The 21,474-nt window shown below is 39.2% G+C and overlaps 1 protein-coding gene across 2 annotated transcripts in view; it reads right to left on the reverse strand.

Annotated features, from left to right (window-relative positions):
• The window catches only part of LMO3 (LIM domain only 3), a 58,720-nt gene that overhangs the window by 26,941 nt on the left and 10,305 nt on the right, over positions 1 to 21,474 (reverse strand). The window lies entirely within an intron of this gene.

A 21,474-nucleotide genomic window follows, 5' to 3' on the forward strand; every position in this document is an offset into this window, starting at 1 on the left:
TCAACTAAAATGCTTCCTGGCACAGACGTTAGTTGAAATTAAATATTGCACACTTTCCTTAGAATGATGGTTTTTTTCTACCAAGAACTAAGCTTATGTATGGAAAACTATAGGTACCACTACTAGATCATCTGGATTAAAAAAATATGTTTACAAAATATTGGTTTATGTTGGGCAAAATAATTCAGTTTAAAATTTTGTGATTTCTCATATTTAATCAACTAATTGTATGTAGAATAGGAAGTGTAGCATATCTGAGTTTTCTGTCAAATTCATCATCTACCGAGACCATTGGAAAAAGAAAGGGAAGAAGAGAATCACAGATCAAGTTTATGATTAGCGTACTTGCTGCTTTTATAGAAGGTGATCTAAAACCCACTGATTTGAATAGCAGGAAAAAAAACCCCAGTTTTATTCCTAGGGTGATTCCCCCCGCCCAGCATCTGCAACATCATTAAGTTTCAGTGAGAGAGTACAGCATTTAAAGTTAGGCAAAACTCTGGCTCCTTGTGCCCAACCTCTACCCCTGAACTAACGCTTTTAGACAGGTTTAGGAAGAGGAGGAAAGCCGTCTTCCAGAAGTGAGCGAGGTATGGTAATAACCCTCTAAGCGATCACTTACAGTGCTAAACAAACATACACGAGTCATTCTGTGAGTCCTTTCTTTTATGAAGCTGTAGCAGGAGTGACCATGCAGAAGTGTTGCACAGGCGTTGTGCACTAATGACAGTCAGTGGAAGCGTTTCCCAGGGAGCCACAATTACAGCACTGACGGAAACACGCACCGGCCTCAGCAAGATCACCTCCGCACAAGTACTAGCTGGTATATAAAATAGATTCACAGTAAGAGCTCCCTGTTTTATGAGGGGAAAAGCTTGTATTGCTGTATCATATCACTACATCATAAGCATTTCTCCAATAAGTTGTATAAATTTTTAATCAAGCAAATACTCTTATTGAGCCCAGTAGGTTCACTTGTACTAGGAAGATTTGCAGGACTGGCACCAAATGAACAATAGTCATAATCCTCTCTCTTTTTCGTTTGCACATGTGTGTAGAAGAGGAGTATATCTGCACTATAGGAAACAAGCTGACCAGGAGAAAACATAAAAACAGTTTAAAACAAGTTTGGGTTTTTTTTGGTGACTGCACAACAGATCATCATCTTCCACCAGTTCTGTTCTTGTTATTATAACTGGGGATCTTCTCCAGTGACTTGTCTGGCATTACTGTATCTTCTGCCAGAACCAGTTGTGTAGCTTTTTGCAGTTTCTACACTACTTCAGACACTACCATCATTTGCTGCTTCTCCTGCGGAGGCACGGTGAGGGCCTCTGCGCGACACAGGTCTCAGCAACACGCCTGGCACAATTCAGGCACAGCACCATCGCTAAGAATTTGAAATTAAGGCACGGGACAATCACAGGTGAAATCAACAGAAATAGGGGAAGCACAAGAAAGTGATTAAAAATAAAGAATTCTTCTGATTGGGGTGGTAAGCACTGTGCACAGCACACCAGCAGTTTAATCATGTATAAGTTGGGGGGGGGGGGGGGGTCTACAGCTATCTTCCATGGTGGTTTTTAACCAGTCTCTGCATTTTCACCCTCCCAGCAGCTCCTCAGTCTCTGGAAGTTAAAGATGTTAAAATATGTCAGGAATGTATGTTCACATGTTCTCCTCGCCTGCTGGTTTCAAGTTCGTGTCCAATTTCACAACGAATCCATTTACTATCTTTTTTCCCCGCAGTACTTATTTGGGCTGTTTTCCAACACTCACCGGCAACCTTTCCCTGTAGTAGAGTGGTTCAACAGCTGGCCAGATGTAAGACTGCTAGAAAGTTTAATTGCTACTTTTAGGGAAGGGGCAGCTATTTTAAGTCAGACAGGTGGCCTTGCCAGCTCAAGGAAGAGGAGGTGGCCATCAGCCTGTCATCTGTTGTTTTAAAGATTATTTCAGCCCAGAGCAAGTTAATTCTGAAACTGGTCACTGGGGGAAAAGAGAAGGCGACTTAATGGAATGACGTAATGTTTTTTATGTCATTTAGGCGTTTTATCTGCATCACAAAAGCATGCCATATTGTTTGTCACCTGAGCTTGAAACCTGTCCCTTCTACATTTTAGAATAATATTATACATGTTCAAATCAATAGTTCTGTTTAATTTCTCTTTATTTGAGGTTTTATCCAAAAACACTGGTATTTTGTGATTATATTCTAACCAGTACTTCACCTACACTGATCACAACTAAAAAGGAAGCTCTTCAGAAAGGGAAAGAAATCACTATTCATCCAAATATGTATATTTTCTTTTTTAAAAAAAAAAAAGTTTTTTGTAAAAATCTAAAAATTCACTGTTTGCCCAGTGTGTGTGTGTGAGAGAAAGAGAATAAAAAACCCTACAGTTAAAATTATATTGAAATACAGAGTAATTATAATGCAGAGTGGAACACCCACACATTGCAGAATTCAGAACCTGCAAGTAAAATTGTCTACAAAACCAAAATTGGCTTTATTGACTTTTATCACCCTAATCTGTGAGAAATGTAAAAAACAAACAAAGAGAAAAAGTATTAATAGCAAAAGACAACTGGATTTGAGAGTTGTTTGTAATAAACAAATCACTTGCAACAGAAATATTTCTTTACAGTGTCCAGTACAACTTAAATTTGGCACCACCTCTTTCAAACCCTGTTGAAATCTTGTCTAAAATTAATATTTAGCTTCAATAATAATTTATTAACTTGAAGGTTTAACAAGTATTTAGGCTTTGATACCACAAAAATATGAGTGATGCCCACCCATTGCCATCACTTAATACAATTATATATGTAGAACCATCTCCAGGTTCAGAGTCCAGAACTCAGAAGTCTTCAAAGGACAACTTCTATATGTGCCTTAAATCATGGGGGAGGGTAAACAATTAATTCATACCAATGGTAAGCTGACAATCTTCAGGAATATGACTGTGTTACTGGATAATTATTTCAGTTATTTCTTGCATTGTGGTGAATATATTAGTCTTACCATCAGCGTGGTAAAATGTTCTTTTAGTAGATGAAAGGAGGCTATTACATGGAGGAAGGGGAATAAGTGAGGAACAACAAAAAAAATTAAACCTGTCATTACTTTGATGGGAAAAAAGTTACTTTCTTCCTGCACTATTATGACCATTTATTGTTTGTGATTTACTTGTACCTCATGATGAAACATACTTAACAAAAAATACAGTATTTTCCTAGGTAATATCAGAGAATTTTCCTCATGTTTTTCCATTTAAAATAAGAAGCATCTGAATAACTGTTCACTTCTAAAAAACGACTTAACATACATGTTCAATTGCTCTTTCATTTAAACCCTTCAATTCCTCTCATCCCTGGGAAAGATTTTGGTTTGATGAACACAGAAATAGCATGACATTCTGCAGGAGTAAGGAGCAGCCCCTAAAAAGACCCTATCTCCTATTTTAAGTGTAAAAACAAGTGGCCATATCTTCAAGAGAGCTGGCCAGATTTTCCAAAAGCCTCCAAATAAGGAGCTGGCCCTGGAGCACGCCACCGTTAAATCTGAAAGCTCTGTGTGCATTAATAGTGTTTACTCAATCTGAAAACCACATTTGTACGGCCAGGATACCCACTCTGGTGCCGCCTTTACTAGACCATCCGTGTACTCCAACGTCACCACGCATAACCCAAACCCTGCTGGGGAGTGCTCTTTCAAGCTCCAAGGGCTCAGACACACACATTTGTACACTCTACTGAATCTATCGGTTACCAATTTAACACTGTTTATCTTCTGCACAAGCCAAGTATTTTCCAATTACCTTTTAGCGTTTGAGAAGCTAAAGCTTCTTCACCAAGGAACAGAAGTTGTGATTTTGGTAATTAATTGCACAAGGCAGATACAAAAAAATGGCTTGTCGGTGTCCCATAGACTGACACACATTATGAATTAGCAATTTGCAATTAGAAATTTGCAATGAAGAAATGGGAAGGAGCAAATAAATTCTAGATCAAAATTAGTGACTAATAATTTGACCACTATTAACTTAAAGCAAACATCTGATGATTTAACTGCATAAGGTTAGCCAGCCAAATACAATACAGTATTTGCTCACATCAGTAAACTGTTAATCTCAATATGCTTCTAAAACCAAAGAAAAATATGGAGGAATGCACAAACTGATTCAAATTAACCAGGTCTCACTATTCATTTTATGAAAAGCACTGGGCGTGCCTTGCATCCAAAAGCAACAATTTGTTATGCGCTGTAGTGCTACAGCGCTCCACAGCATAAGTAACTGTTTAAAAATCTGAAGCATTCCTAAAATGTTTCACTTAAACATTTCTGCAATAAAATCTTATTGAACTGTTGCTTTTATTAATTTTTTACACACTAGAGACCAAGGGGTGCAAGTTTGATTTTTTTCTTTTCTCTTTTCTGCCTCCTCTTTTTTTTAAACTTTACCTACTACTAGCAAATAAACTGTCTCTCTTTTTTAATAAAACCACGGCCTTGAGTTTTGGCCCCTTAATAGTAGCCTACATGGTCGACTAACCTTGGTGTTAAATTTTCTTAAATTGTATTTCTGTCAGTATATCATTTTTTTAAGCAATGGACCCTATAATAGCAAGCTCTGTTCTGTCAGGAGTACATTTTAACAGCACGACACAAGTATTTTTCACTACAGGAGACAAACAATGATATGTATTACATGCAGTAAACATTGCCTTTGGTACATAGGGTTCTCTTAGCATTCATCTGTCTAAAATTTCATTGTGTCCTGCGTGGGGAAAAAACCCTGCCTCTCATTAACTATTGCCGAGGGCTGTAGGTTTGTAAAGTGCCAACAATGCATTGTCACATTTCTCACAAAACAAAGGCTTGATTGAATATTACAAGAGCGGTAGAAACCCAGCAAGGTGGATTAGGGTATATTTTAATAGTAAAAACAAAATAACAAGCCTTTCGCTGAGCTGCTTAACTAACAAACTTGTAACCAATTTTTTTTTCCTTAAAACAAGCCCCCTCTCCCCAAAACAAGCAGGAACAAGAACTTTATTTTATAAAGATGTTTTGCACCTAAAATCATAGGGGTCTGACAACAGGAGAAGAAAAATGGCAATTTTTCTGTGTGAAACGCACCCGACCCTGCAGTTTTACAGCACGAGGACTGCAATGGCAGCAGTTCCGAAATTCCCAGCAAATTTACATAGGGGCTGCAGTTCAATAGTTAATCAGACTATTATACTCCCAGTTACTTGGAAAAACAAGTTTTCCGGTGCTGATGCCCATGAAGTGCCCTTTAGCTGCAAGGGACCACCCCTGAGAATCTCTCTTCTGTGACATCTTTGCCATACATTATGTGGGTGTATACGACCTCATGCGAGCCATCTGCAGCAGGGTCAACATTTCTTTTTGTGAATCGGCAGGTTGGGAGTGGATTTATAAACAGCTCAACACTGGCACAATTCTCCTCCGATTTCAAAAATCAGCAGGAGCATGGAGCACTTTCAGAAACCTCCTCGGCTTTGCTGAACTCAAACGTGACTTTCATCCAGCACCCTAAGCTACAAGCACCATAAATGGGTAACGCGCAGAGAATTATTCACGAGAATAAAATCAATCAAAGTATACAAAATTACTCAGATGCAAAAGTGATGCATTATTTACTTGTTAATTGCTCCTTTAAAGAAATATGACTTTTTTCCCCGCTTTGGGATAGAATCGTCATGGTCAGAAAACAAGCAGGATTGACTTAATTTTTTAGAGAGTTTGGGTAAATTCACTGCTCCACAAAAACATCTTCTGTGGTAAGCAAATCACTCCCAAGATCTTAGTTGTCTCTACTATAAAAACCAGAACAGGACATTTTCTCAGCCTTGAGGGAACAGACACCTTGGGCAGCAAGATAGAAATAATGCAGTCCCAGGTCCAAATTTAGGGCAAAACTTCCTCCCTCAAAATGAGGAAAGGCTTTTTAGCTCCTGGGAATTATTGGAAAGGGATTATCACAAACACTGATTTAAAGTAAGCTGAAAATATCTTGGTCAGATCTTCTGGGCCCAAAGCACAGAGGACTGCAGCACAGGGTAAAGCAGCAGTCTGTATACAGAGGATAACGTTAAAGCAAACAACGGATGGAGCTAGGGAGGGACAGGGAGAAAAGGGGAAGCAAATATCTTTTTAAAAGGTGACAAGACTTCTTAAAAGGCTGTTACGGAAATTACCAGGAATTTCTACTTCCTGGGAATATTTTAAATTAAAGCGCTGGCATACAAAATGTCCAGCGGATCGATCGGGAGAGGCAGATACACAACTCTTTATCCTAGGTACATAGTTCATTTTGCATCTGATAACTGTTGGCTGTTGTCAGGGTTGTTTAATGGGCGGGGGTTTTAAAGGAAGAGAAATTTACAGCTGTTTCACAGAGACAGAGAAGAGATCATTTGCTCTACATAGCCTTCAAAAAGAAATATAGAGAGTAGCTGGCATTGGTAAGTGCTGAGTTTCCTTGCCAAAGCCTGTAGCCTTATGAGATTCTCTATGCATCTCCTCAGCGGAGCTGAAGAAGGTTTGGCTGGAACAAAATTGCTTCTCACCAGCAACATCTGCTACAAGATCTGGAGATCTCTGTCATAACAAAGCGTTTTCAGATTCCTGCCCTCCTGTAGGTGCCGAGTGCCAGATGAAGGGGATGGAACAGGATAAATGGGCTCTGCAGGCCCTGCATCCAACCGAGGGGGAACTGCCATGAGAATGGGGAACGCGACCATAAACTCCCTTCCAAGGGCCCATCCTACAAACTCTGCTTTGGCAGAACCAAAGGAAGGTTCACAGCAGATGTTCTGGATAGACCTGTCAACATTATGCTGAGCTCCTTTGGCAGCTGAAGCAGCGCAGGGCTGAAAGAGTACAAAAATAACTTCAAGAATCTTAGGTTGAAATTTTGGCACTGGATAGGATCACAATTGCTGGCCTTTTAACGCTTTCCTGAATAGTCTGTCTAGCCTCCAGTAGGACCTCTCTGGGGAGGCTCCCACCAGGGCTTCCCTCACCCTGCCAGGAAGGAGCTGTATAACTGGAAAGCCTAGGCTGGGAATGAACAGAAAGGACACAGAGCAGAGCAGTACAGGGTTACGAGATACCATCGGAAAAAAGCACTGCAGGGGCCGAAGGAGAATCTGGTGCGCTGTCACATCAACCAGCATTGCTCAGAGACCTACTGCCCAGAGCTTTTCGGGTGCAGATCACGTCTTCGCCCGTCATGACCATTACCTGTCAGCTCTGCAGCCTGACCTCTCCCACCCCCTCACAATATGAAGGGGAGCGTTTAGCTGCTCTGCTCTCTGCACAAAAAAAAAAAAAAAATTGATGAAAGCCCAGTGTATTTATACAGGGTGATCCTACCAGGGGTGCTGAGACTGTACCTAGCTTCCCCCTTTGCCTTGAAAGGGCACCTCCTTGAACAGGGGATGGTTGGCCTGCCTCCTGCAGAAGGCTTGCCTCCTTCTGTGTAGCCCACCTTTGGAGGGAGGGTGCTATGCTGTCCAGGAAGAGTCTCTCAACACTGGAATGCAGCCCCCTCCATCATTAAAAAAAGAAAAAAAAAAGAAGGTAATAATCTCACCCATTTGCATTCCTTCATTTCTAAAGAATGCAATCTCAGGGCATCAGTAACAACTCTGCCTTTAACACAGCTGATCTGTAAGGGCTGCCAGGTAATTAGGTTGCTTGCTTTCTTGAGACTACAGAAAAAGCCAGAAAGCCCAGGGTGGGCACACGGATGGTAACTGCTATGTAACTCTGTAAAACAAGATGCTCACCCACTTGTCCAGAGTCTTGTGTATCCATTCACTTCAACTCTGCTGACAGACACAGAAGGCCAGTCTTAACTTCAGCATTCATAGGTGACGTTGATAGAAAAGCTTTTCTCCCCACCGTTTTTTACTACCGTGAGTTCATGCATTTGCTACAAAGCCTCTAAAGCAGATGAAAAATACTCATAAAACTAGATTTAAATCACTTCACCTTTAGTATATCATCCCTGACACTTCACAGCTGCTGGAAAAGGTGTTGACTAATCCTAAATAAATGCATACAAGGGTTAAAACAGGCAAACTTCACACACCGCTCACAGCTCTGTATCAGCGCAACAGCCTAATGTAAAACAAAGTCCTTGGCTAGTTTTACCACAAGAATTTAGTATGGAGACTGAAGACAAAGCTGGGGACCTGCTCACCTTCCCTGTGCATCAAGCTAATAGCAATGGGAGAACAAGGCGGAGAAGGAAAAAACATGCTGGATCTTGCCATAGTCATTACTGTGTATCCTCCGGTGTCCTCAGACACGTTGCTCCTTTTCTCTAACACCTGACACTGTACCTCCTCACTGCAAATTTTGGGTGAGCCTTAATAAAGCTCCAACATCCATTGTTAAAACTCACAAACTAAAAATTCTGTGCTTTGGTGCAAGAAGCGACTCAGCTTGTGTGACTTTTCGGAATCACTGCAGCAAGTCGTGAATGATGTATGAAATGAAAAATCCCTGCTCACTGCACACAATTCAGATAGTAAAATCTCCCTGGAGCATTAAAAAAAGCACTTAAATGTGTCATTTTATTTTTGTCCTGTGCCCAGAAGACTCCCTCATCTCTCCCCAAGAACATGTAGATACCTCAGCTATCACCAGAGAACAAGAAAGCATACTCAGAGCTAAAGTAGATTGGTTCGGTTCACACAGTGTTTCCAGGAAAAGATATGGGAACCCGGAGCAAACCAAACAGAATTACACTGGAGATACGTTCAGGCCTCTCTCCAAACACACTTCTTCTGGTCATTTTTTAAAGTAATATCTAATCTCATCAACTTGACTCTTTAACTTGATTGACCTTTGGAGATTGCATTAAGGAAGAAACAACAGCATGCTCAATATAGTTAGGACCACGAGAAGAAACATTTGATATAAATATCATGTGTGTGACTAGACATCATTTATGTTGGGACAAATATAGCAACATGCTTTGACTTCGAGCCTTTATTCTGTCTTGACCCTTTACTGGAACTTTTTTCCCAGCCTGCCTTTGGTGTTGACCTTTTAAATCTGGCAGAGCCAACCATCTGCTGCCATAATTTAGCCATCTTCTGACTTGCTGCATGTGCTGCTTTCATCTGTTTTCTAGTGAGCACCTGTTAATATTTTTCATATCCTTATTATGGAGGAGCTAGTAGAATGTGATAGGACTTTTTTCTTGTGGGCTTTATTTTGGGAGGGTAGGAGGTTTGGCAACAGTGATGCAGAACACAGAGAAAGGTTGGGTTACTCCCAACAGGGATTTCTTCCTAACCAAAACTTCTGCATGCAATGGGCAGGCTCTGTTCACACACCCCACATCCAGAAGGACAGAGGAGCTCCAGAATTAATCTTGCAGCAAAACCGCTCAGTTTGGAGCACACGAACTGTCACTCTTTCCCAGTCGCTAAAACGTGGGGAGTTGTCCAGTTTGATGGTGTTCCCTCTGAGCACAAGGAGGATGGAAAATTGACGGCAAGACTGCGAGTCTACGGAAGAGTGATCTGCCCAGATGCAGCTGTCTTGGTGACTGCATTTAGTTTTAGGAACAGAAAGCACGGGTCCCATCTAACGACAACTGATGTTGTCTTCTCTTGACAAGTTTTCTTAAATTTGCAATTTAATAATTTTTCCTCCCCAAATATTACTGATGAGGAAGGACAGTCGCCTACACCAGTGTCACGTTTCTGTCATCTTTGGCATTCTGAAATTTCAGGGAAAGCAGAGATAAAGGTGCAGCTGTTAACCCTTTTGCTTCTCTAGCTTCTTCGTATGAAAAGTAGAGCCATACCTATTTCTGCCCCTTGTACACAGCAGAAGGAAGAAGGGACTACAGTGCTCACCAGACACGTGCCACCGAAGCAGAAGCAGACACAAGAACTTTGCAGTGTATCCTCCACCCATCAGCAGTAGTGCCTTCAACAAGCAACACTGCAGTGAGGCTGAATTAGCAGCAACTGCTGTATGTTGGGTTGTTTGTATTTTTTTTTCCTGTGACAAACCAAAAGGCAGAGAGCAAACACACTGGTAATATCTGGTCTATTCCTCCTATCAGGAAGATGCCATCTTTGGATGTCACCACCCAGTCTGGAAAGCAAGGCACTGCTGGAAGCTACTATAGCGCATGGGCTATGGAACTGTGCTTTTCAATGCCTTTTCTCCACGGACAAGCACAGCGAGTCTAGGTTAGATTTGATTCCACAAGAGGTCAGCTAGAGCTTAAGGATTCAAAGAAGCAGTGCTTAAGAGTATGCATTAAACAGTTCTTCAGCGTTTGGGAGGTAAGATGGTTGGTTCTCCAGTGCCTTGCAGGGATAGTGGTTTCCAGGCTTACACTGACAAAAATCGTATCTTTCCACTTCGGCAAGACTTTCTGGGAAACTAAACATGCTTGCAATCATTTTCAAAATTTGTTTCCTTCCCGTTCCAATGTTTTTTCTTCTTTTTTTTGGGTGGAAAAGGAATACTTGTCCCTATACCAGCTTTTCAATACTCTGCTAAAAGCAACACTGTACTACTTATATAATATTGACAGTATTGCACAAATTAGCCAAACAGGAGGCACGTAGGAGTTGGTGGCAAGAACTAACTTTTCTAAAAAGCACACCTTAAAACTGGAAGGATCAGCTTATGAGGAGAAAGAGCTGGACTTCAGAAGAAAAGGATTTGTGGTGGTTAAAATGAAAGCATCAGGCAAAATTTATAGAGTGACTGTATGTCTGCTAAAATAACCTTACATATATATTTATACACACACATATAAAATAGATAGAAATTACTTTTTCAACAGATCACGAGGAAAACTGTTTATCTGCCAACATAATAAGACTATGTGATTAATAGTAAGATTACTTAGGATAGTTGGTTCCAGAGTTATTTGTTCAGACACAGTACATTCCTACCAAGACCGATAATCTGACAAATTACAGTAAATTTTGCAAATATATACTAGATTTATGCAGAGTAAACCTCAGGGATCTTTTAGTAGAGGAGATATATTTGTATAAGAAGGGAAAAGAAGTGGATGAAAGCAATCAGCTGCTTACCATAGCAAGAAGAGGTTGTATTTCTTGTGCTCACCTTCAAACTATGCCACGGCCAAATTGTTAAAGAACTTGGAGTGGGCGCTACCACCTCTCCTACGCATTTCAGACGTGCTCTTATAAAATATATATGTGCATTTTACCTATAATTATCAGATGAGAACCTACTTAAGAGAAACAAGGAACAGGGAGGAGAGGTAAGGCGCTGTTATGGCTATTGCAGGAAAACGCTCAGGCTGTGCTGCACCTGGAAACGGAGAGTAATTGGGACCCTGACAGGGACACATCAGGGATCGTAATGAAAGGCCTCAGAAGAGCACAGGAGACACCCATCCTTGGACGTGTGCTCCTGAAGTAGTCATTTCTCTTTGTTTTGCTCGCTGACTCTTTTTACTAGCGGTTCACACCGCATTATGACTGAATTAGGTAAGGAGGTGCTGGGGGAAGCGCTCTTGGCTAACTTCAGACTACAGCCAGGCTCATTAAAACCAGCACATTTGCTGCAATGTTTGCAGCATTTCCTCTAGGTTTTAAGATTGTTTTAATAAATGAAATTCTGAGCAGAAAGAATATATTTTAATTTACTTTTTAGTGCTCCCTGTTATAAGTATTCAATGTCACGCTGGATTTTTTTTTTTTTAATACTATATGGAGCATAAAAATGCATGAATTTAATATCTTAATAAAAATGAACACATCCTTCTAGAAGCCTGAAGCTGCTAAGTACACAGGACAGGTTCATTAGCACAATTTTGGAGCATGAAGAGGAAGTGAATTGAGAACCCAAGATTCACAAACATCATCACAAAATCCCAGGGCTTTTAAATAGTTTTGTCCCACCTCCTACCACTCGCTGTCTCCCAGGAAAACTGTGGAGAGCAGAGCCCATGAGCTGCCAATGGGTTGTAGGGGCAAGCCTAGAGTTAGACCCTTAAATCATCCACCAGAGGTTTGATTTGGGGGTGATGGTATGTAGGATTAGCATACAAATAACCATCCTTTCCATCAGAGAGAAACAGGGCAAGGTTGTTACAGGTGTCAAAACTTTGATTGACATCCTAGACACGGCAGCAAGGTGCCTGGCCAGGAGCAGAGCGTGGGTTTGAGCTTTTCCTGGACCAGGAGGCTAGGGATGTCATGCTGTGGGCAGGGGTAATTGCTGTACAGTACATAGCACATGAAAACCAAGGACACAGCAATTCAAGATAGGTTTGCAAGCAGAGCCATTCCAATTTTAAATATTTGGCTTTACTAAGGCATGTTTCTAAATTAAGAGGCCCTATAGCTTTCAATAGGATTATTCAGGGTACATCAAGTCAAGCATGTAGTATACATTTGTAGGATTAGGGTTAATGTTATTTTAGTATAAAGTGTTCTTAAATGTATCAGATTACAAATTAAATAAGGAAGCCAACAAAAACTAGTGCAGAACAGGTCCTTATTGAGACTGCCCTCCCCCTTCTTGACACTTTGCATAAGGCAGACACATTAGGCTTATAAAGATTTCTTTGAAAAGTTTTGGGGGTTTTTTTGTAAACCCAAATCACAAATCCTAGAAACTTCTGAATTCTGTGTAAAATTTGTTTAACACAAATTAAAAAGTAGAGAAACACAATTTGTTTCTTTATGGGAAGTTGAATTTTTATGTTTTCTACCAAAACAAACAATCTTAATTTTTTAATGCAAATTTTGAGAAAGAGTAGTAGGTCTGAGTAACAGTCCTAACTTCAGATAAACAAGATTTATGTAGAAGCAACCATAGTGACAGAAGATGAGAACTAAGACAATAATTCACAGTGATTGCAATTGTTATTACCATCCCTAATCCGTAGCCTGTAACTCATTTCAGCTATCACTACCTAGAAATCCTTCCAAAAATTTATCTAAAAGACTAAGCCAACTTCAGCGATTGTTACTGGAACTATTTTTAGAAGTTGATCAGTAACAATAAATTCCTCTGTTTCTTAGAGCAGATATATTTAAAGTGTGTGGGGGTTAATTATTAAATCTGTATTTGCATCAACTTTTCTCTAATACATATTTCTCTTTAAGGTATCTGCAAAGAAATAACATTATAAAATAAAATAAAAATAACATTTATTTTGTCCCATGGTGGAACAATAATACTGTTCAATGCAGGGTTACAATATAATAAATACTGTTCACTAAGCTAGAACCTGAGACTGCATATGCTGATATTTATGGCTTAGAAGCTTGCCTTGGACAAAAATCAGGTTTGATTCACGAGCATTTTGCACATTTTAGTATCAAGAGAGGAAAGTGATAACTCCTGCACATAAAGTCCAAAGGTTCAAGCTTTGTTCAAAACAAAGGTGCGATATGAAAGCAGCGATAAAAGAGCAAGGGGACATTTGCTACCTGGTGTAGTATAGTGTCTTCCTAATTAGTCCAATATATCATCACTTACAGTATATCCAAATGTATAATTTGACTTATTCTCACTTATTCACTTACTCTCACCTCCCCCAAATGTAGAAAAGATACAGTAAAATCCCTGACATTCTCTGCTCCCCCCCAAAAATAATTTTATCTTTGCATGTTGTGCAATTCTCACTTTCATCCACTATGTGCTAACGTAAGACATTATCCATTTTGCAAAAGAAAAGATTAAAAACTTAAATTCCAGTACTGCAGAATGCCACTTCACTCAAGACCTGCAGGAGAATTTCCCGAGGAACATCATTCCAAAGCTGAACATGCTCTTCTCTTTTGTAAAAGTAGTGATTTTCTGCTAGTGAAAAGTTCCCTTGTGTTGTGTTTTGTTATAAAATAGACAAACAGGGTTCACTCTAATCTCAAAGGAAAATATTTTGCAGTTCATAATTGGGGCCATTGTGCTCTTTGAAAAATAGGTGCTAAATACTCTCCAGTTGCTGGTAGCTGCAGTTCTGATGCGAAGCTGGGAGAGGGACTGCATTTTGAATACACTACGCTGGCACTCCATCATGTCATTTTAGCACATGCTTAAATTAAGCCTGCAACTAACCTTACCGATTGCCATGGGGCTATCGAGATGCTTAATTATTAGCATACATTTCAAGTCTGTCTTAACTGGTTTTAAAGACGGGACCATGACCATATTGCAAGTACCTGTATAACGTGGGGTGCAGAATTCCACCGTGGTTTCTGCATAAATATATGCGTAAGTATCATACCAAACAGATGTGCAGAGAGGACACGAGCATGGGGAGCTTGCAGGGTATCTGAGCTGTATATTGTTTCATTTTGATACGTGGCTTGCTAATGATCAAATTTGCCTGAACTATTTATCCTGTTGTTTGAGCAGTTTGCATTTTCACTAGTATGTGGTCAAGATCTGATACTACTTTTGTGAATTTTTGGGATTGTTTAAGGGGTTTTGTTTGTTTTTGTTTTAATACCTTTCTAAATATTAGAAAAAAAGCAGAACCAGCAGTTTCTCTAAATCAAAGTTTTAGTTATTTCTAGCCCATTACAGACTTTTTTTTTTGGCCTGATCAGGTACAGCTAGCTCTTCCATCCATCCTTTTTCAGGAAGATGATAATTTGATAGATTCATACATACATACATCTAGAAAAGCATCACATTCTAGAGGTGACTTAAACAGCTTTTCTCTTTTAAAATATGAATCTACTGATATCGATAACCATTTTAAAAAGTACCAATCACATACAATGAGACTCAAGTGTCCAAAGGCTAATTGATTCAGAATATGCAAGAAGCAGCTTCAGGAAGGTGTAAAACAACCTTACCACAATTACGTTACAGGAAAGTAGGTGTAAAACATGTAAAGCTTTTTGACAATGTAGACTCATTGCTTCAGATATTTGTGTCTGAAAAACTTTAAAAATTCAGGAATATTTTGACTAGGAAAAAAAGTAAGCTTATGAGTATTAGACTTATTTAAAAGGTCATCCTTTATCACACTAAGGAATCCATTGGGAAGTTAGCCATCAAAAAACAATGCATTTAGTAAGGCATAACCAAAATATGGATTCTTAAGGACAGCGATAGTTAAGACCGATTTAATTTATAAATCATTGGAGGATTGCATACTGTGTATTTTGGTTTCCAAATCCACCATGAATATATTTAACTTCAGTGAGAAATTAAAAGAGAAAGCAATTCCTAAAGTCAGGAGGGCTGAAAGCGTGTAACAATGTTGTCCATTTTGATTGTTACATATTATTCAAACATCACATCAAGAAGGAATGCTATATATTCTCTGGAACATTTGAAGAATATAGCAAATGCAACGTAACAAAATTCAGTACAAAACTTCTTTTTTTTTTAATTACATAGTGCAGATTTGTTTTTCAGTTTTGGGTGAAATATCCACAAAAAAAAATAATTAAAGTTTCAAACAAATTAAGTAATTTTGATTTTTTTTTCTTTTTTAGGAACAGTTATGTAGCAGAAATCAGAACTTCTTAAAGGCATCTCTGTGCTAGGCAATAAGAGCTAAATATTCTTCTACAATGTTATACATAGATGCATTGTTTCACGTATGTTTCTGGCCAAAAATGCAGAAACTTTCCAGTTAAACCTTGGATGTCAAATCACATGTCATAATATAGTTGATAATATTTACTCCTGAAGTAAATAATTTTAATATGGGTATTATTTTAAACATATTTCATAAAGACGCTAGCCACAAAGTCACTTCTGAGGAAAAATTCAGCAAGGAAGAAATGAAGAAAGTTACATTTCTTTTAAAACACGTCACAGAAAATACTAAGCAGACCTATAGAACTGTTGTTCTTTCACCAAGAACGTTATCCCATCCTCTGGCACGGCAGACTTACCTAGGCTGCCCCAAAATCACCGCTTTTATTAAGCTTTATTGAGTTGCTATGTATTGACAAAATCTTTGTAGTGAAATAATTTTCCATCAAAATACACCGTACTGTAGAAAGGTAATGAAGAGCTGTAGGACAGGCTTTAAGAGGCAGCGTACTTTCATCTGAAAAGTCTCCTGAAATTCTTTGAACGTTTCCAGGGGATTAATGAGGTATTTTGACAACACACGAGAAGCATCTGGTTTTCAAGAAGCCTTATAAGAGGGAACATTCACATTCTTGGAAATTAAACTGTGTATTTTAAGCCACTAAAAATAACACAATTATTAAAAATTTGGCAGCTCTGAAGAAAAATACCAGCAGATACGGGGAAACACATGGAACTACTGAAGAGCGTCAAACTTGAGTACACACATTTTACAGCATTTCAACATGACTTAAACACCAATTTTAACAGCTTAATTGAATGTTTCTTATTAAAAGCTATCACAGATGAACTAAAATAAGAACAAGCTAAACTAGCCAGAATGTGACTAAATCAAAGGCATTATTCTTTGCAAGTTGGGTGGATTAACTGCACATACATGCATTACTCTCCCTGTAGTACACCCTTATCCCTTCAAGAATTGTTAAGGTGTTTTGAGCGTTTCAAAACCCTTGGCAATTAGCGGGAGAGAAAGTAGTATTGCTTTTTTTTTTTTTTTTAAGACATGCTAAATGATACAATTAATGTAAATTTAGGATAACATTCATCTCGCATGCACAGCAAAATTAGTACAAGCAGACTGTTACACCTACCATTTTTATATATATTTTAAAATATTTTTAGGCCCTATTGCTGCAAATTAATACTCCCTTGAATTCTTCAATGCATTGCAACAAGGATATTAGTGCGTAAATAAGGGTTCAGTTCTACAAAGCTTTAGCGAAGAAAGCAGAGCTCTCTTAAGCCTCAGTTCTGTAAATACCTCAATATTCCTGAAAACTCAGAGTACTTAAATCTTCAAAGATCTACCCTTATTTAATCAAGCTGGGCAAGAAGCATACTGAGGTATCATTTTGAAAACACCTTATAACCCACTACCTGTGAAAATATCCATATAGAGTATTTATGCATGCATTTAAGAGAGCTGATATCTTAGGCGTTTGCAATACTTAGTGTGCACTTTCCATGACACGAGAGAGAAATAGGATCTGCTAATCAGTACCAAGCCACAAGACATTTTCAGTTTCTCTAAGTACTCCTACATAATAATTTTTTTAAATAATAATTGCCTTTAGAGTGCGAGCGGTTGTACAGGAAAAGGCTGCTTCCTAAACTCTACTCTTTTCAGTCTGCACCCTTTCACAAGCTAAATATTTTACAGAGGCAGCATCTTTACGAAGCTTATGGTTGAACACTTTACTTTCTGTAGTCACGTCTCATTATTTACAACATCTCATGCAACACATGTATTTTAAAAACTTGGCTTGTCTCAGGTCTTCGAACCAGCAAGTGGGGAAGAAGAAAACCTGACACGATCTGCCCCTTTCTTCAGGAACAGTGATCTACTCCTCGTCATAGCTATTCAGTAGTACTTTTAAAGTCTGCAGTATATTTACGAGCAAAATCAATACCAAGGTTGGGCAGTGGGGGGGATACACTTTTGTGTCACCACCCCCCCGCCATCCCCGATAAGATTCTAGATGTATTTAAGGGCAAAAATTCCCCCCCAATATATTAGTTTTGTTAATCCTTTTCCTACGATCTGTTTGCCTGGCTAGGGAAATGACGCAAAAAGTAATAAAAGTTCTAATTCAATTTCCATGTTAAGAGATGGATTTAAAAAAAAAAAATCAGAAACCATATTCTTTGTGTTTACTAAGAGATATGCACTCCAACATATAGTGTCATGGAGCTGGAGTTAAAACCAGAAACGGTGAAGATAATTTAGCTGCATGAATGCCTGCTCTTCAGTAAAATGCTGCCAAAATTAAATAGGAATGAAACAGCACTTTGTAGTCATTGGTCGCTCAGCAGGGTTTGCGTAGTTAAAAACCTAAGTGAAAAGGGTGATTGACCTACATTGCTACTAGCTTAGCACAGCTGTACTTTCATATTTTCGCTGCATCCGAGGAAGCTCATTATTTAATACAACTGAGTTACATGTAATTGTCGGTCTTTCATTTTACACTTTTAGGGGCCAGATATTAATCTCAAATGTGCGGCAGGCATTACTGTGCATCTGGAAATATCCGCGGCTGCCCATTTGCACGCGAGGCTAAGAGATGGGATTGCACACAGTTGCACCTGAAATTAGGAGGCTGCCCAGGGGTAGAAGGACCTCACAAATATGCAGAAATCAAATGAGCAGATGGAACAGAAAGCAAATCCCTTGGCACCCCAAAGGCAAACGCGCTGCTGTTTCCCTCTTGTTTTGAGCAGAAGCAGCCTAGAACGCACAACCAAAGCACATTTCACACAACTCATACCTGTGGTTTAAATAAGTAATAACATTCCAGTTAACAACCAGTTTGACATGTTAATAGCCCAAGGGCTGTTAACATAACGACTGGTCATTAATGGCAGTAATGACAGATTTCGAAGGGAATACTGTGCTTGTAAATGGACATGCTGCCAGTCAGAAGAGAGGACAGAGCAAGATAGGCTGATACATTAAGATGTCACCGTACAGCTCTGGAGGGAAAAAGAAAAGGGGAAAAAAAAAAAACTTCTTGCATATTTCACTTACTGTAAATGGACTTGAAATATTGGCGTAAACCTAAGTTCCTTAAATTAAGTTTTCACTTTCTAACCCAAGAGTGTATAAGCAGGAGACAGAAGCCTGCAGGGGAATTATACTCTGCATATCATTTTCACTGAGTGTGTGATTTCTAACATTGAGTCCTTTCTTTACTCAAGTCAGTTCTCATCCTCATTAACAAAACAGTTCATTCCTGCCGCGGCCACCCTAATACCCTTGGTGTCGTACGCCACCTCTGAAACCACTGGAGTGACTTACACGAAGCAGGTTCCAGGGTAAAGCCTCTCACACCCGAAGTGTTCTCCAAGCTCATTACCTCATTAAAGATTTCTTCCATCCCCTCAACCCTCCCAACCCGGAGGAAAAGTTTTAATATAGTAAAATTAACTAATTTTACCAAAGTAGCGAGCTAAAGCAAAGCAAGTTTTGAAGTTCTGAAGATACAGAGTCTTTAGAAAAAGCTCACCGAAGTGGGTATCTCGGGGCTCAAATGCAGAACAAGGAGTGCATCAGGGCCAAGGCAGTGTTTAGTTTTTTGGCAGACATCTCTAAATGAGAGATACTGGAAGTATCTTTTCAAATATCCAAAGACATAATCACACAGTTTGCGAATTTAACCACGAATGTTACAGCACCCAAACTGGCTACATTATTGCTTATAGCATCTGTAGAATGGCTGTCTTATTGAAAGACATAATGAACACAGAAAGACAAGTTAATAAGCAATTTTACTCTTTAAAGTATCGTGCAAGCCACATATCCTCTAGAGGGCACCACATAAATTAATAGGAAGCTAGAACAGTTTTACATGTAGCAAAGACTCCCTTTATGGTTAAAAATAAAAAAAAAAAAATTAAGAGGATAGTTTGAAACTGTAATCGAACCCTAATCTGATCATTAGTACAAAGTAATTTGTTCTTTAAATTCGTATCAAGTGGGTTGCTAAATATGAAAGCTTATTTGACTACAAAGCTAGAGAACATTTAACTAGTTTCTACATTAGCATTAAAAAGATCACTTTATAGGTTCACTGCATAACTAAGTAGATAAGATGCAATGAGGCAAATGACTATCTGCAATTACCTTAAGTGCATCAGTTTGAAGTTTAGTGTAAATACCAAGTTTAAATCTATGCACTCACAAGAATCACTAAAAAAAGGCTCATGACAAGACAGCTTCATTAAGACTTGATAAACCCAGAGACAAAAATCAGAAACATCTTAAAACCGGCGATAGAATTTCTCACGTATGCTGGTTTCACCAGTGCAAAATATTGCATATGAACAAATAACTGAAACACCAGTTTTGAATGTGGTCATGACAGATAAAAAATATAGTCTCCTTTCTCTGAATCACTTAGTATGAATTTTAACAATCTGTTAGCAAAATATTTACTCCTGTTAGACCTTCAAAGACCAGAGAGCAACAGTGTGTGCGTGCGTGCACGCGCGCACATCTGTGCTGGGGAAATGCTTTGCTCATATCTCTACTACTACATCACTTTTGGTTTTGATTTTAAACATTTGATTTTAAAACATTGGGTCTGCTGCCCTTGTGCTTGGGAGATTCAGTGAGTTCAAAGTCTCCAGTAAATTTGGAACTCGGATCAAAGAGCCATAGCAGAGTTTTCTCACTCCTGCAGGCACTTGTTGTAGAAAGATTCCCAAAATGGGTTTTAAAAATCAGGATAAGTGTTACCTTCCCCCAGGAAGCTGTTCCGACCCCTCTCTATAGACATGCACTTTAAAATCACGAGTGATCTAGGTTCACATACAACAATTCCCTTCAAACAGTTCCCTGCCTGTTTTTAAAAGTAAGGTTTTGTTATCTACTACTTTGGCAGCTTTAACACAATGGCTTTAAGATGCAGACTCTATGCTAAATTCCCAGCACTATCTTGTGTTCAGTTCAGACTTTTAATGGGTAGGAGAGCACTTTTCCCAATAAGTAGTCCAAGCCCACGCCTGAAGAACCCTGATCTGCCTTGCAGCCCCAGCTCAACAAACGCACAATGCATTTGCGAAGGTTTTTGTTCCACTCTAGAAAAAACAGGTTGTAACGTGGAGAGCCAGAGTATCAACAGTTGTTAGTAACACTTTAGCCTTGATTCCTGTTCCAGCCTACCCATGCTGTACAACTTGGGAACTGAATAATCCGTGGGAACCTCCTATTTGGTACCTGTGCTTAAACTGAACTTGTAAGTTAACACGTTCAAAGAGAATTTTAATTTTTCCCCAATGTATTACTGACTTGAATGTCCCTTTAAAAGGTAAAGGCTTCACTACAGGGGCAGGGGAAGTATTCCCAGAAGTTCACGTTAGCCTGGAGCAGCTAGTCTCATTAGGCCCCCTCTACAGGGAATGGAGGAAAGGGGCTCCTATAGGAAATAGGTGCTCTGAATCACCCCAGAGGAGCCTTTTCTCTCTATTTACTATTGAGAGCCTAGGGAGACTAAACTTCCCGATTAAGCTTAGCTCCGGCAAAGTAGCCCTATTTATTCACATACAGTCTGCAGATAAACTAGCCTGGTGCCGCTCATCAGTACTTTGCTATGAGTTATACCTCAAATACTTTTGAGAATGTAGGTCCACAAGCAAACAAGAAGATAGAAAATCAGGTGACGATTTGTTATCTCTGAGAAGTGGCAACAGGTTATGCAGTGTCCCACCCAGATCACCAAGTTAAATCAGGACCAGAGTGGATTTGAGCCTACTAGCTACGTGGTTGTTTAGCACGGGGAAGACAGTTGGTCATCTTGGTCCAGCTTCTACCAGCTAAAAGGCAACATTCATAAAAGCTTCCAGTGCCAACAAATGAA

The sequence above is a fragment of the Mycteria americana genome, chromosome 1, assembly GCF_035582795.1.
Source record: "Mycteria americana isolate JAX WOST 10 ecotype Jacksonville Zoo and Gardens chromosome 1, USCA_MyAme_1.0, whole genome shotgun sequence".
NCBI lineage: Eukaryota > Metazoa > Chordata > Aves > Ciconiiformes > Ciconiidae > Mycteria > Mycteria americana.